Below are 14,338 nucleotides of genomic sequence, written 5' to 3' on the forward strand. Positions count from 1 at the left end.
ATTAAGGGCGTAATTCGTAATTTTCTTCGCGCATAAAAACTACCACAAACTATTCCTAAGTGTTGTGTGAAAAACCTATAAGATACATGAAAATATTAAAAATATTTTTATCAATGTGAAATATGTGTTGTTATAAAATAAATATAAAAATTTGAAGAAAATAACGAATTTAATAAGTTTTATAAATATAATCCGTGTTCAGCTCTAATTTGCAAAAATTAAATTGCTAATTTGTGTAAAGTGTACAATAAGGATTTTTTCTTCAAGGAAATAAAGGCATTTTTTATTAAATAAATAAACGGTGCAACTATTGGAATTGACGGTGAGCATGTTATATAAGATATAAATTTGTGCAACTAGTTATATATTTATATAAAACTTACATATTTTCGTATCTACAATTTTGTTGTAATGGAAAATTTCTTTAAAGTTATGGGGTTAAAAGAAATGGGGGTGAAACCACCCCAAATCATGCTTCTGTCATATTTTTTAGCAAGCACTGCTTTAACTGCTTGGAAATTTAAGATGAGGAAAATCCTATAGTGGTGCAAATGTTATGGGGATGTTATTTTTATTTGGAAAAGTGGAGCATTCAATATTTATTACTTTTATCTTTTACATTTATCTTAAATGTCATTGAAATGTGACAGCATTTAACTTGAAGTTAGCCAATGTACATGTTTCATATATGTATGTACATATGTACATATATTTTTAAATTTTTGTGAACAATATTTAATCTTCTCAAATGAAAATGTCTGGCTTTGCTTACAGTCTGCTGTGACATACATATGTATGTACTTCGTATTCTTACAATATTTTATAAGGTAGAGTGTAAATATAAGAATTTGTTTAAAAAATATTGTACTAAAGTGTGTTACAAATTTAATTAAACTACAAATGCATAAATTAAAGTTTATAACCGCACATAATCATGTGAGTCCATCCAATCGATGGAAAATATAGTTCGTACATATGTATGTACATATGTATTTAGTGTATCTAGATCTGTACATGTTTTCATATTGTGTATCTTCCAACATGACGATTATTCTTTCAAAGTTTTATTTAGTGCTGTGTAGGATGAAGGTTGAGCAAAGAAAAAACAGCAACAAAAACGCTAACTTCGGTTGCACCGAAGCTAGAATACCATTCACAAATAAAATTTTGCCTAAATGTTATAGTCGTTTGATCGGATTTTTTTTTTTTTTTTTGATATTTTAGCTTCGCTATGCTATTATTCTATGCCAAATTTCGTGAAGATACATCTTCAGATAAAAATGTTTTTCATACAAGGACTAGGATTTGACCCTTCAGTTTGTATGGAGCTATACATGTGTTACATACATATATTGAGCTCAACTGAAATATATGTTCAGATATTTTAGCGTTGACTTTAAAAATATTCTTTTCTCGAAGATATCTCGTCAAATAAAAAGTGTTCCACAAAAAGGATAGATTTTGCGAATCCAACTTTCAAAATCTCAAAAACAGCGACTAGTTCGCAAATATACACACAGGCGGATGGATTCTTTATATACACATTTTATAGGGTCTCCCACACTTTTCCTTCTAAATCTTCTTGTTAAGGGTATAGTAATGAAAATTGTTCACTTCAGCATCTACATATTACACCAACAAAAACATAGACAAGTCCAACAACGGAAATTTATTGTGTGAAAGGCAACGACAGTTTCACCGCCCGATTGCCGACAACAAGCCGAGAACCTTACAGCTCGTTTCTACCAAGCTGTGCGGAGTATTTGCCTGTTTTGCTCAGCGCTGCATGAACTTCATATGGAGCTTAATATGTAGCACGTGGAAAAATACATACATATACATACATACATATGTTAAATACATACATATCAAGTAGACTTAGCTTTAAGTTCGACTCTTTCGGCTCTTGCTCAAAACATCTTTTGAGTTTGCAGAAGACTAACAAAAACAACAAAAATATAACAATGCCTACAATACAATAGGCATACAAAAAAAACCTCATAGTGGTCTTTTCCAGTGAATTGCAATGAAGGTGTGAAGAAAACACCAAAAACTCGTCGAATGTGAGATTGTACCTACACTTTATATTATAACAAAAAAAAAAAAATAAGGCAAGAAGCAAAGAAGGTAGTTCAATAAAAACCTTGGTAAAGAACGTTGGAGAGGTGCGAAGCAACAAAAGAAAGCAAAACAGAGACTTCACAGCCATAAAAATAAAAGTACGAGTTGTGAGTTCAAAACAGCGGGATTGCTGTGGGCAGAGCATCGAAGAGCGGACTCTCGTGTGTTGCTTGTTGTCCGAAGTTCTGTAGGTGCTGCTGGCCGGCGAACATACTATTTTGTAGCACATGTGTATATATGTACATATGTACTTAGCTTAGGCAACCAGCATGCTACTTATGTATGTTGGTATGTCTATCTACTGCAAAATGAATAGATTCGTATCCTCAAAATGGTACGACGAGCAGGCAAAATGGATTCCCGCCACCCGCCTGCAGCTGTTACGGATTTTTCTTTTTTCGCCTATTGCCGCCAATAAATTGAAAGAAAAGCAAGCGGCTGTCTCTTGTATAAATGCATAATCTGAAAGAGACGAAAAATCTTTCTTATCACTTTACTTATACAGAATTTAACACACTTTAATAATCGCCGATTAATTTGTAATAATAAATTTTAATAAATTAATATCGATTCCCTGAAATCTTCCAGAGGACCTCCGAAAAGTCGCCATGTTGTCAACGTACTACCGCGGTAATAGCCTGTACAGCCGTACAAAATGCATATAGTTCGCGCAATGCGTCGCCACTCCAGCCGAATCTCCACGGTCCCATGGAGCTCAACTAGGCAGCTGCTCAGTCGGATCAATCCAATTTCGCAAAGTGATCGCTGATGCTACTGCAATGCTTCATTCCTACTAAAAGAATGCCAAGAACGTCGACCAAATTTTCCTGCTGAAGTAGCAGCCTTAGCAAATGAGCGTGATTTCTTACACCAGCTCGATGGTGTAATGATGGGATCGCAATTTGAAGATTCGACCACTAGTAGATCAACGAAAATGTAGGAAATGAGTGGACCGTTTGAAGTTCTCCGCCGGAGTGTGCAAGCTTTGGACTACTGTCAAACCCCTGTCAAATCCGTGGAGATACACCGAGCCAAATTCAATTAGATAGACGGTCGTGACTCCTCGGGTCCGAAGGAGTGCGCGAGGTATTTCAACCGACAATTTATACTGCACCCTTTGGTAGACATGACGAAAGGATATTAGATCCTCCAAACAGTGTTATATCCTCGAAATAACAACTTTTGACTGGATAAAATCCGAGTAACTTCCGGTATCGTATTACTTACCGATCCAGGGTTAGATCCTCGAAATAACAGCTCTTGGCTGGAAAAAATCAATTCCGGTATCGTAAATTATCTCATCAAGGTCCACAATTTATCACTGACCAACCTTAACATAACCGATGTGTGGCTAATCGGAAGTGTCCTACTGCTGAAAACTGGAAAGCCTGACGATATAGAGGAGTTTCATGGCACGATAACTCTCTTTTCCCTAGTAGTGAAAATAGTTAAGTCTTTGCTACTCCCGACATTCACACATAATCTGAGCCTAGCCGAACTACCGAACCGACTAACACTGATTCCTTAAAGTGCACAACACCTCCACAGCACTTAGCATCGTAAACGCCTAGTTAGCTCGAGGCTTCAACCAGAAACCCCTTTGTGAGAGCAGTGTCCTCGTAGCTTTTTACTTTTCAGAAGCTTTTGACTCAGTCAACTATACAGTGCTGATTTACTGGACCATGGACCAGGACTGAAGAGTTGGACCATGAGTTGAGTTGTTCAAAATATAGCCGCCTAACGAATCAACCGATCAAAAACAAGATATTCAGCTTTTTATACCCTTTACGCTATATGAAATATAATTTTGTGATTCAGGATTTCTTTTTTTGAAAATTGTCATAAATAAGTCGAGGTATCTTGAAATATAAAACCAAATAACTGGGAGGTATTAGGCTCTCTTGCGATATAAATTGCTATATTACTACAAAGCTCTGCTGTGATATTGTCATTTTTGGATTTAAGTAACGCTTATATATGCGCATTAGGGCGGGTTGATTTGCAGGGAGTCAAAAAAAAACGGAAAAATTACGTAAACGGAAAGTAATCTACGGATATTTCCTTGCCTAAGAGACTTTGGGTTTAAAACTGGTTTCGAGCCACTTATTTTGAAAGCGAAGTTTTTTAGGGATCATTTTTTTTGATATTCTATTTATAATATATTGGAATCGGTCGGATCGGACAACTAGAACACATATGTGTGTATCTCCCATACAACCGATCATTCAGACTTTTTAAGCTTGGCCTTAAAAAATATCGGCTCCATACCGGTTTTAGACCCATAGCCTCGTAGGCAAAGTTCTTCAAAATGATCCGTACAACATTTCTCGCATACGTGATTTTAGTGAAAAAAGTCGACCCGCTCTAATGCACATACTTACGAAATGCATATCTATATGAGTTTGCTCTTTTAAAACGCTGGCGCATTATATCTCAAAAATTAAAGTGAGTCTTTTATAAACTTCAAAGTCATCAGAGCATTCTAGTAGCATGCTTTTTTCTGTAGTTTTGCTTGATAATCCTCCTCATTGACAATGAATACTATTTATTATTTGTGGCTGTTGGTCGCTATAATCTCTAAACGTCTATGTATCACAATCAATGTCATCTTATACCAATCTATACACCTACATACACACACACACACACACTTACCTACGTTTTCTCATAAATTGCATTTCATTGTGCCGCTTGATTTTTTGGTGTTACTTAGTTGAGCTGATGACTGTAGTTTCAGCTGTGTTGCGTCGCCGCTTACTTGCCGTCATACCCATGTCCCTACCAGAGACAATATAATCCCGTATTTTTGTTTTGTTGCTGCATTTTGTTGTTGTCGTCGTTGCATGCGGGCACACAACTTGGGCATATTTTGACCATTTGTTGTGCGTTGGATTTCAGTTCAGTCCGGTTTGATTTGTTCCATGACCAATGGATCTACAATGCCTTCAACCTTCGCTTACATATGTTCAGGCATGACTACATACACATATACACATACATATGTAGATTGACGTACACACATGTGTGTAAATTTGTACTATAGGTACAATGGTATGGCGGACAATACGACTCGGGGAGTGTAGTTTTTGTCTGATCGCCACTTTTTCGTGGCATTCATTTCGAGCGAATTCTTTTCTCAACTTTTTCATTATACCTTTTGTTAGCTGTCAGCTTTATTTGGCTCCTTTCAAATCTGGTTATATTTGGTTGGTCTGATTGTTGTTGTTGTTGTTCGTATTATTGTTGTTGTTGTTGTTCGTATTATTATTGTTGTTGGTCGTATTGTTGTTGTTGATATTATTGTTGTTGTTGGTATTATTGTTGTTGTTTTCCGTATTATTGTTGTTGTTGCTATTATTGTTATTGTTGATGTTATTGTTGTTGTTGGCATTGCCTTAACGCTTAACTTCTTGGCCGTGCTGGATCTTGATACCTTCTTTGTAAATTCTTTTTCACTTTGAAGCTACGCTTTTTATTTGGATGCCTCAGCAGCTGGTTGGAGGTTTGGTTGTTGGTGTTGCCGTTGTGCCTGCTGCTTGTTATTGGTAAGCGTCACTTGAAGGTGTGAAGAAAAGAATTCTTAATCTTGATGCGACGTGATTCTGCATTGACTTCGGTATAAAAAATTATAATTGGATACTCATACCCGGACTGCCATTCGTTCAGCTTGGTCGGTGCTTTTCAGCCGCCTCACATTCATTTATATACCATACATATGTATGTATGTACATATGTGAATCGTATATGCCTTGTCATCGTTGCGCAGCATTGCCGCTGTACCCCTACAGCTAGCCAGCATCAGCACCACGCGGCTTGACCATTTCTTAGTTCTTGGTAAGGCGGTGATCATTACCGCTTTGCGGACAACATTTAACGACCGTTTGCCACACTCGCATGCCAGCCGATAATTTATCGCATTGCCTTTTTTGCTTATAACTACTCGCTTTGTATGGTTATGGAAAGGCTTAAAAATATTTACCTCCACAATATTTGCCATTTTCTTACTATGCGCATCATTTCCTTTTGGTATTTTCCACAAATCCCCTAGTTGGTGTTGTAGTAGTTCCATGGACATACTTCTACGGCAAGAAATATGCGTAGCATCACTGTGGTAAGTGAATGCAGCGTTGGCTTTAGAATTTAAAAATAATAGAATTTAATTTAGTAAGAATGTGGAAGTATAGATTTGGCCACAGTCTCACTAGGAAACTTAAATGTATATCATCGAAGTGTGTTGGGAATACGTCATCAACCTGAAGTTTGCCATATATAAAGGGCGATCCATTTCGAGGCTCCCAACTTTTTTAAGGAAAAACTCTGAAATTTCTACTTTAATGAGGAATGTTATTATCATTCGAAAGAAAATTCTTTGGCATTGATTTTTTGAAGATTAACTCTTTAACATGCTGTCCACGGCTACGTCTCAAATAGTCCATCCGTTGAGCCCAATTTTCGATGACTCGTTCGAGCATATCGAGAGGAAACTGGCGAATGACTCGCGTGATGTTTTGCTCCAAAGTCTGAATTGATTGAACGGTGTGATATCACACGATCTTGGTGGGCAATCGACCGGCCTAAAACGTGAGACTATCTGCTCACCGAAGTATTCTCTCAATAAATCCATTGATTGATGCTATGTGTGGGAAGTGACGTTGTCTTGTTGAAATGTCGCCGAGATCACGAGCTTTAATTTTAGGCATCAATTAGTCGGTTATCATAGCAAGATAATGGTCGCCATTGACAGTTTCGTTCTCACCGGCATCATTTTTGAAGAAATATGGACAGATGATTCCACACAAAGCCGTTGTTTTTTCTGGTTGAAATGGCAGCTCTTGAATCTCTTCAGCTTGCTCTTCGTTCCAGATGCGGCCGATTGAACCAGAAATGGGCCTTATCACTGAAAACAATTTGGCTCGAAAACGTCGAAGTTCTTGGAAGTTTTGGAGATCGGATCGATGTCGCCTGAGAAGGTCGAGCCTCTTAAGTTCTTGCACAAGCTGTATTTTGTATGCTTTCAATTTAAGATCTCGACTCTCCACGGTCTTCGTATAAACTCTCAGTTACTGCGGCTATATTTTCTTTACTGCCTGCTGGACGTGGTTTATTCGTTCCAATATTATCCATTAATGAATACTGGGTCTCAAGATAGGTGTTGCGAATAGTACGTTCCGACAAATGCGTAGCTTCTTAAGAGAAAATGACGTGTGCAAAATTTCTGACCGATATCTCTGAAACTGAGGGAATATATGGCGTATATACAGAAAAACCATCAGACAGACGGACATCACTAAATCGACTCAGCTCGTCAGGCTGATCATTTATATACATATGAACTTTATATGGTCTTCGACGTTCCCTTGTGGTTGTTACAAAGTAATTGGCAAACCTAATGTATCCTACACAGTGTATAAAAAGGACATTTGTAGGAATTTTGAAATACTAGGGTTGCTTCTTTGCCAGACATAATACCATAAAACGGGGGAAAAAACGAATAGCCATTAGGAAGTGCTTAAGATGAAGTCAACTTTTTAGCTCGAGCTTCCAAATTCTTAACCGATCTTTAGGTTCTTACTGATTTACTGATTTTATAACACTGCTTTATGTTGTTGTTGTAGTTGCAAAAAAAATCTCTCAAGTAATTTGGCGGAATGCTGCCCACTTAACCGTTCTTAGCCGATTAAAAATCCGTTTCGGTATCGCTTCTGTACTTATGTAGACCGTTTTTGTGTCCAGCTCGCAGCTGTTTAATCGATCTTCAGGTTCGCATTGACTTACCGATTAGACTGCTTTAGGTGGTTTTGTAGCTGCAGAGAACATGCCTAAAGTAATTTTGAGGAATTGGCCGAATAAAAATTTTGAATCCGTTCCGATTACGTAGGCCCGTTTGTCATGGAAACGATTAAAACGTTCAGTAAAGCGGAATTCTTTCAGATTCTGTGCATTTGTTATAACCATTTTACAATCTCAATAACTTTTAGAATAAAGTATTGATAATCGAACTGTATAATAATTTTGCGTTTCAATTTTTTTATTGAATCAATAGCAATTTCTAATCAATATCGCATTATCAATAGTCGCAAACATTTTTATAAAGTAAACAGCAGTAAATTGAAAAATCGTGTACAATCGAGTAAATAAGTTCGCATATGTACACACTCTTCTATGTATATACATATCTATAATTTATATAACATCATGAAAAAAAGAAACGTTATAACCTCAATAAAATTTACTGTTACATTTTTATATCACTTCTATTTACAAACGCTCCGCTTGATTAGCGTCTATGGTTAATGCAATCGAAGTGTTTTTTCGGCATAACACATCGTGAATTACTCGTAAATACTATAAAAATATCGATATGAGTCGTAAATAGAACGACATAAGTGTCGTACGTGGAGTGTTTATTGTTTTTATGTTTTTTGTTGTTGGCGATTTTCAAGAATCACACCTTTTTGGAGTGTTGGCCAACAACGATAACAAAATTGCACAAGTGTTTGTAACTTGGCGCGTCTGATAAGCGATAAGATACTCGCACTTCTCGTATTATTTATAGCCCATTAACCTAACCTAACTTTCTGCATACGTTTGTATGTATGTAATGTTATACTACAACAATATTATGTTTTGATTAAGAAAACATGCCAAAAATGTTACACTTTTTTCGGTCATGTTAAAATATTATCTATATTTTTCGTTCGCTTCTCTCTCCACTATGCAGCGAGTTGCTCAGCACGTAAATTCGGACACTTTGTTTACGAAAATAAATATTTATTATCTTATCTACTTACTGGATTGCGCAAAATATTGGTACGCTAAAAAAATCTCATAAATTGATAAGAATATTGTTTTTGTGCTTTATGTTGGCGGGTGTGGTTCGCATAATGTATTGATAAATATGTTCTAAAAGTATAGTATGACATATGTACATACTTATGTATTATTTATCGAGAAACTACATGGTAATTTTTAATAATATTTATGTAGTTTTCTGCAATCCTTAAAGCTTCTTAAAAAAATTATTGCAGCATAATTTTTTTTTGCAGGCTCGATCTCAAAGAAGTCCTTGTAGCCTATTTTTTGAGATATCTAACTGAAAATTTTCACATTTACTGTTCTTTCCCAAAAGCTGCTCATTTGTCGGAATCGCCGCTATCGGACCACTTTAGCTTATAGCTGGCATACGAATTGTCCGATTGAAATTAAGTACTTCTATAGAAAATCTTTTAATTTGGAAAACTATCTTCAGGAAATCGGATATAGATTATTGCACAAGTTAATATCATCTTTACACATATCCCATTAGTATGGGTAAGGTGCAGGCGTCCCCTGTCTTCGGACGCTGTATCTATGGGCCTCGCGCGTGCTCACTAAGCGTTGGTTATATGCCAGTACTTGTGGTTTTGCGAAAGCCTTCCGGCTCAGAGGGGAACGCAAAAAATCCATAAAACTACCAGCTCTTAGCAAGGTTCACACGGCAGTCATCGACACACACGCGATAAGCATAAGATTTTTAAGGACGATTAAAAAGGACGAAAAAAAAGATTTTTGCAGGGAGAAAGATGCGGTGGAAACAGACACTTTCCAACTTTCGTCGGGCTAAAATTGCAGCATCTTGGTTGCCACATTTTCTATGAATCCAGCGAATCGATTGTACCCGATATTAGATTATTAGATACCGACTCTAGGCGCTTTGTAGATATGTATACGAAAGTCTTCTGATCCGTACTTAGAAATTTTAGCCATCACAACGGACAATCTTCAATGTTTCTAAAAACAATATTATTCATTTAAAAGGTTTTGATTGAGACGAAAAGTCATTCAGATTACACCGAGTAGTCACCATATTGACAACTTGAGACCCGAGCACCCGTTATTGCTGATTTTCAAACAATAATTTTATGTTTTGCAATATCATTACACTTATTTTACCGTTTTATCTCATTCACCGCTGAAAAAATGCGAGCAAAAAATAATACCAATATAAATCAGGGCAAAACTCAATCCTATTAACTTTTATGGTCAGCACTTAAAATGCATATATACATACACATATGCACAGGTACATTAATGTATGTGACTGCCTAGAACTTTGTGCACCGAAAGGCCCTTGTAACAGATGACAATTATGGTGGAAAGAATGAGTGGCTATGCTCAAAGTGGAAAAATGCAAAACCAATGAAATGAGAACGAATTGTTTATCACCCAGATAGCTATCTGCCCACGTTCAAATGCTTATGTGTATGTGTGTATGGTTGTATGTATGCATAGTCATTACTAAGTGCACACTAAACAAATACAAATATTTTCATCTCCAAAACGTTTTCATAAACAATATTTTTGTGTTGGTAGATTGAGTACGTATGTATGTATGCTTGAGTGTGTGTGTGCTTAGGTGTAGGTTCGTATAGAAGTGACTTTTTGTGTTTATCATGAAACAAATAAACATCAATAAGCAAAAAAGTCAACTAAATTGCATTAAGTGAAATTATAACTAATTAGTTAAGGCAGAAACAATTGAATTCGTACGTGCAAATATACATATGTGCATACATAAGCATTAGGGTGGAACCTTAGATTACATTTTTGCAAGTAAATTTTCAACATTTACTTTAATTTATTTTTATTTAATACGAAACATATATTTGAAGGTCTTAACATGTTCATACATACATATCTATAGGTGTGTAGTTGTTTTTTATGCTACATAATGAGTCCTTAGGTGGTTGCCACCCGTTTCCTTTACTTAAAGTTCGTCCTTTTGCGTGAATGAAACCCAATATAATTTGTGTATAATATTCGACCGAATAGACCACGTCCAGCACGCAGTGAAGAAAATATAGCAGCCAAGACTAAGAGTGTACACGAATACCGTGGAGAGTCGATTCGGCGCCGTTCTCAGCAACTCGGACTGACCTATGAAGCGACTGTGCGCATTTTACGTCGAAACCTAAAACTGAAAACGTACACAATACAGCTGTACCAAAAGACATCACTTCGCTCTGTGGGCTCTTGAAATGTTCCAAGAAGATCCGATGTTTTCGAGCCAAAGTTTGTTCAGCGATGAGGCCCATTTCTGGTTCAATGGGTATGTAAACGAGCCAAATTGCCGCATATGGGACGAAGAGCAACCTGAAGAGACTCAAGAGATGCCATTTCATCCAGAAAAAACAACGGTTTAGTGTGGTTTGTGGGTCGGTGGAATCTTCAATTCTTATTTCTTCAAAAATGATGCCGGTGAGAACGTTATCATCAACGGTGGACGTTATTGCGCCATGATAACCGACTTTTCACAGATCGCATTAATAAATGGATTTCACATTTTGGTGAACAGATAATTTCTAGTTTTGGGCCGTTCGATTGGCCACTAATATCGTAGAATATCACACCGTTAGACTTCTTCCTGTGGGGATATGTAAAGTCTATGCGGAATATCCCGCTTCGTTTCAGATCGTTGTAGCCTGTCGTTCCTCAGTGACCAGTCGAAATGCACGAGCGTGTCATCAAAAATTGAATTCGAAGGAAGGAACATCTGAGCCGTAGCTGCGGCTAACATTTGAAAGAGATAATCTTCAAAAAATAAATGCCAAAAAAATAATAATAATAAACATTCCCCATTAAATTTGAGGTTTCTGTGCTCTTTCTCTAAAAAAAGTAGGAAGCCTCGAAATGGATCACCCTTTATATACAGAATGTGCAGAAACAGTTTGGTCTCCGAATTATCAATGCAGCAAGTTAAAAACTGATGTTTCAGGAAAAACGTGGTTAAAAATAAGCTAATAGAACTGAGTGAACTGAACGACTGCACTTTGGTAGGCTGAAACTCAAAAACTAGCTGAGATATTGATTTAAAACTAAAAATTATTTTAAATTTATTTAGTAATTTTTTATATTTTTTTATTTTCTATTTTTTTTAATTTTTTTATATATTTTTTTTATATTTTATTTTTTTTATTTTATTTTTTTAATTTTTTTATTTGTATTATAATTTTTTATTTTTTTTTAATTTTTTATTTTTTTTTAAATATTTTATTTTTATTATTTTTTTAGAAACTTAATATTTTTATTTTTTTTAATATCTTTTTTTTTTATTTTTAATTTTTATTTTTTTTTTTTTATTTTTTTAATTTTTTTAATTTTTTTTTATTTTAATTTTTTTAATTTTTTAATTTTTTTAATTTTTATTTTTTTTAAATTTTTTTTTTTTATTTTTTTATTTTTTTAATTTTTATTTTTTTTTTTTAATTTTTTTTTAATTTTTATTTTTAATTTTTTTTTAATTTTTTTTAATTTTTTATTTTTTTTATCGTTTTATTTCTCACTAGTTGCATTCCCTATAATTAATGTCATATGTAAGTTTTGACGCAATCACTTGCTCTGTGAATAAACAATTCATCTGAAATAATATAATGAAACCACATGTTTAACCGTTTCGCTTCATTTAGTTCTAAGAAGCGAGAAAAAAGCGGCTCAGATTGGTTTTGAGAAAACTGTTTATATCGTATTAAAAGTAGTTTCATTCGTAGCAGAACTTGTTAGTGTTCTTGTAATATGTAGGTCGTGCTGGATCTTTATATTGATTTTCATTTATCAGTTTGTATGGCAGCTATATTCCATAGTGGTCTCTTCTGAATAAATTGTTCGGAGATTGTAGCCTTACCTGACATAATAAACCATTCCAGATTTATTGAAGATAACCTTTCAAATAAAAAAGTTTTTCATACAAGGGTTTGATTTGCATCGATCACTTTGCTTGTCTGCTATATTCTATAGAGGTTCATTCTGAACAAATTCACCGAAGATTTTATCATTGTTTTGGAGCCTGCAGCGACTTGTTTCCATACGTCTATTAGTGTCTTCAACAATTTTGTATCGAAGTTTCACAGAAACATTCTCGCCTGTCGAAGCTCAGGCACTTGTTGTAAGCGACATTTTTCTACAGGCGCTTTCCTCTTGCAGTAGTTCCTTGCATAAAGTGAGGTTCTAGTCATATGGGATTGGTTGCTGCAGCTTCTTTCGCCAGGAGTTCGGCTAGCTCTTTCGATTGATGTCTCTATACACAGTAGGGTGATTCAAAAAAACAAACTTTGTTTTGCGTTTGGTACTCCGAAAAATAGGTTCCTAGACACCTCGTAAGAAGTTTCATCATTCATAATAATTTTCTTTCATTGAGTTATAGAATTCATAAGAAATAAAAAATTTTCCCAAAAATATTCAAACTTTAACTGTTAATATCTTCTAAACGTTTGGGTTTACGAAAAAATCATAATAGACCTTTTTTGTAGAGCATTCAATTTCCTACAAAATCTAAGGAACAAGATATTTTTTCAAGTAGTTGGAAGCGAGATATAAATTTTTCTATCTGATAATAAGAAAAAATAGAAAACTGTGTGTAGGAGGACCTTCCCGTTACAATTAAAAACTCATGTTTGGAGAGGCTTTCTTAGAGGTATCAAGGAACCTATTTTTCCGAGTACCAAACGAAAAAAAAATTGTTTTTTGAATCACTCTAATACACAGGGATCCTTGTTGGTCGGATGTTGTTTTCAGTGGCAGCACTGTTAACCATTTTATTTTATTCCAGTATCATTGATGATTTGATTTCAACAGACGAGATTGTCTGAAACCCCGCTTGACAATCACTGAGAATGACAAATCGTTTTTCGTGATACTTCTTTTCAAGACCTCCTATTCCGTAAGCTTCTTTTTGCCTTATATACTTTAAAGCCGCCTATTTAATCAATCAAGTTCCCTGAACTCAGGTAAAATAGTCGCGTTTTCTTTTGTGACGAGCTCGAAACTTGTATAAAATGAATAAATGGTTTTCTTCGGAAAATTAATAATTCTTATGTTTTTATAATTGACTCTATAAGTATCTACCATACGTATGTGTCACGATGTGATCCAATCTATTACAACACATACACTATAAAGGCTTAATATTTTCACTTTAAAAAGTAATTAAAAAACTTTCCTTCTCGTAAAGCACGTGTTCTAATGGGTCTCAAAATAGGCAATCTGTGGCTGCCGTTTTTATAATTATCCATGAGCACATGTGTTATTGTATAATGTGTATTGTACATATGTATATAGTATATGTATATGTATGTGTGTAAAGCAAGTAAATCACGACAGGAAATTGGGACTTTTTTCAGATCTGCGATAAAAGCTTGTCTGAATCACTAGTAGAGATCCGCTTGAATAAATTGTGTATATG

The 14,338-nt window shown here is 35.2% G+C and overlaps 1 protein-coding gene across 1 annotated transcript in view; it reads left to right on the forward strand.

The window, feature by feature from the left end:
* The first annotated feature begins 195 nt into the window (after positions 1–195).
* The window catches only part of LOC120771544 (leucine-rich repeats and immunoglobulin-like domains protein 3), a 34,216-nt gene continuing 20,073 nt past the window's right edge, over positions 196–14,338 (forward strand). The window contains exon 1 of the mRNA XM_040099600.1: positions 196–322. The gene's annotated coding sequence lies outside the window, so the exon portion shown is untranslated. The remainder of the gene's footprint in view (positions 323–14,338) is intronic.

Source organism: Bactrocera tryoni, chromosome 3 (genome assembly GCF_016617805.1).
Source record: "Bactrocera tryoni isolate S06 chromosome 3, CSIRO_BtryS06_freeze2, whole genome shotgun sequence".
NCBI lineage: Eukaryota > Metazoa > Arthropoda > Insecta > Diptera > Tephritidae > Bactrocera > Bactrocera tryoni.